This window comes from Atta colombica, unplaced genomic scaffold (assembly GCF_001594045.1).
Source record: "Atta colombica isolate Treedump-2 unplaced genomic scaffold, Acol1.0 scaffold252, whole genome shotgun sequence".
Classification (NCBI taxonomy): domain Eukaryota; kingdom Metazoa; phylum Arthropoda; class Insecta; order Hymenoptera; family Formicidae; genus Atta; species Atta colombica.
In genome coordinates this window covers 217683-221132 of record NW_017259351.1, presented here as the reverse complement: position 1 = coordinate 221132, position 3450 = coordinate 217683, and the positions used below count along the sequence as shown (strand labels likewise).

Sequence of the window (3450 nt, the reverse complement as noted above, 5' to 3'; positions counted from 1 at the left end):
TATATATAAATATATATGTATTGTATATAAACGCCCGCGTTAACAGGGCGCGAATACGAGGTACTGATTCCGCATAATAAGACTCTTCGTCATCCACGACGAACGAAAGTGCTGACGGAGTTCGCGAATGCTTCAATAACCCGGCTTGAATAATTTATTAATGAAGCGCATGCGAGAGACATTGAATTATGCTCGTTATTACGACTTGTTTTTCGCGACAACATCGCGCGAGCACGGATCAAATTTTCCTCGGTATTTTCGTGGATATTCCTATTATACATCTCGTTTAGTGGAATATATGAATTGCGAAATAGAGCGCGAAAATAATCCGGATATATATTGTGTCATGTATAACAAGCGACCATTTTCAAAACATTATAAAAGTGTAATAGTATATTTTTATTTAAATTATACAATCTCAACTCTTCGGATATATTTCAACGTGAAGAGATATCATTATTCAATGAATTTACTTGTTAATGGAATTAACAAACCTGTCATTGAAAATTTATAAACTTCTGCTACTCTCTATTAAAAATATATATTGTACATGACAGAAAAATATTGTTATTATTTAAAAACTGTGATTCATAACTGATAGTTCATTGAGCATACAAAGAGATTAGTTTGTACATAATAATAAGAAAGAAGAATAGTTAATTTATTATTTTAAATAACATTTTAAATATTTTTTAAATACGTTATTTTTAGATTATAATATAGATATAATATAGATTATAATATAGATTATAATATAAATATAATATTTCTAGATAGATATAATATTATAATATAGATATAATATTTCTAGAAAACTTTATATTTTTTATTTGATTATTTATTTATTTAGCAGAATTTAAAAATAAAAAGTATAATTCAAGTTTAGTATATTATATTTACGTAGAATAATAATGTTTTGTTTTTTAATAATGCCAGACTTCAATCAATTTAATTTATTAAATTCCAATTATGGCTATTTGACCTTTCGTTTTAAATTTTAATTCTTACGTTTTGATATTTTCACTAAATCTGCATTAAGCGTACGAGTTGTACATGAATCGCAAAAATTAACTATTTATAAAAATAAAAATTAAGTTTTGTTGTTAACTTTTTAAAATAAATCAAATAAATAAATCAAATAAGTAAAAAATGTCTATATGAGTTTCCGTGATTGTTAGTACAATACATAAATAATGTATTTGTAAGGCGACAAAATATAATTTGCAAATAATTATAGACAGAATATATTTGTTAAATTGTAACAAAATTAGTTGCGAACATTTTGATTCTGGATTGAATCTTCTCTAACATCGACAGTATAGAAGTACAAACTCAGTAATAATTTTAACAATCACGGTAGCTCATATAAATATTTTACTTCTTATTTTTATGTTTATTTTGTAACTAATTAAATTGTTTATTATTTTATTCGCGTCAATTATCGCGCTGTATTTATCTCGCTGCTTTTTTATGTTTTAATATCGTGAGTATATAACTTGTTAATGAATTATATACAGTAGAATAACTCAATGTTCAATTTCCGTTATGTTTTGTCGTTCTCAATAATTCAATTACTTTCTTCGAAATATTAGCTGGGAATCCATTGCAGCAATATCGATTAACATGTCTATAATAAAAAAAAAAAACCTACGATGAGCCGAATAAAATAGTCTGTAAGTACGCGCTCTTAAAATTTTACCATCGAAATCCCGATCTGTCCGTAGAATACGACACCTTAAAAGCTCGCAAAAATTTACAGCTGCCCGCTTGATACCGCCTGAACGGGGCGGAAATTACTCTTCGATTCGCACACGCGTAGAACGAGTGCGCTCGCCGGTCGCTGGCGCGACCGATATTCCGCATCGAAAGAAATATATAGGTCCTCCACTTCATGAAAACTTTGCCATTAGCCGCGTATCTCGGAATAATCCTTCGGAGTTCCAGTTACAACGCGTTAAAAACAATTTCAAAAAGTTCGCCTCTATATTCCACCATTTCAGCAAGAGCCGTCGAAAAATCCTTGTGAAATTCATCGCTGTAAGAAGTGCGGATAGCGGACAAACAAACGGAGAGATGGACGAAAGTTTCGCGTGGGCACGAAACTTAGAGAATTTACGAGGGCCAGAAAATTCCGCGGACATTACAGGCGGTGGAGACGTCCGGAAATTGTACTTCGATTCGTTTTACGAAGTGACCGATATCCGATAGAATGTCGGATAGAGAGGACGCGCCTAATACGCCGCTTCAGTCTGCTTCAAACTTTTACAATGGGCGAAATCGTCGCGATCAACATTCCCGGCGTGGCGATCGCACGGCCCGGCGGTCCGGCAAATTGCGTGCCGGAAAACAGGATCATTTATCCGAATGTATCGTTCGCAGTTGACATTCATTAAAAAGTTTAGCTGACGCATTCCGCGACGCGAAACGAACGCGCTCACAAGCGAGCGAGCGATTCAATTAATTTCACCAGTCACACCAACGAAGAAACTTTCTTCGCACGATACATGTCACTAGTATTTCAATAACTTTCCATGTGAAAATATCCATAGTGGTACCAGCACGCGCTGCCTAGTAAGCTCTCGTTATCCAGATCATGCCCGGGAACTCCGAGCCGCTTCAACCCTCTCTCTCTCCACCATCCCCGTTTTTGCTTTTTCGGTTCACGTGAAGTAAATTATATTCACTGAATGAGACTTGATAGATTGATGGATGGTTTATTTATTCTCGCGGCATAAATCCCGAAGAACCTTTCGTAATAATGGTTTTACCACGTAACAGAAGCAGGAGTGACGTAATAAAAATGTATAGCTGGTTAGTCGAGTTATAGTCAGAAAGATAATATAACATCTGTCATGATGGAAAACGAAGGAAAAAATAGAGAAATATTATTTTCTTTAATCTAATCTTTATCTCTTTTTTTTCTTTTCGATAAGTGCGAATTATCGTATAAGAAAAGAACAATTTTACTGAAGTCTAAAAATTTCTAAAATCTAAAAATTTAGTTGTAATAGATGCAGGACTCAAAATAATTTTGTTAAACCATTAAAATAATTACGTAGAAATCTCAAGCATCATGAGGAAGTACAAAAAGTTCTGATATTTTCAACCAATTTGGAAGTCCTACAGAATTATTTCGAAGGTTCAACAAAGTTATTTTCAAATGTCTAACTAAAGGACTTCATACTAATTACATGAAAAATTGAGTCGCGATGAAATGAATTAGTTTTCACAATGTGATGACCAAAGAACATCATAGACATGAGATTCAATAAGATAGTTTTTAAATTATGGTGTATCAAAGATGCTCTGTGAATACAAATATAATATATAATATATTGTAATAAACAAAAGATATAAGGCTCAATAATTTTATGAATAATTTTAAAACCATACAATAGTTTCTTAACGATGTAAAATTTATGCTCACAGAACACAAATTTCACTTTTTAT

At 32.3% G+C, this 3450-nt stretch overlaps 1 protein-coding gene across 1 annotated transcript in view; it reads left to right on the top strand.

The window, feature by feature from the left end:
- The window catches only part of LOC108689014 (cell adhesion molecule 2-like), a 41029-nt gene that overhangs the window by 36876 nt on the left and 703 nt on the right, over positions 1 to 3450 (top strand). The window lies entirely within an intron of this gene.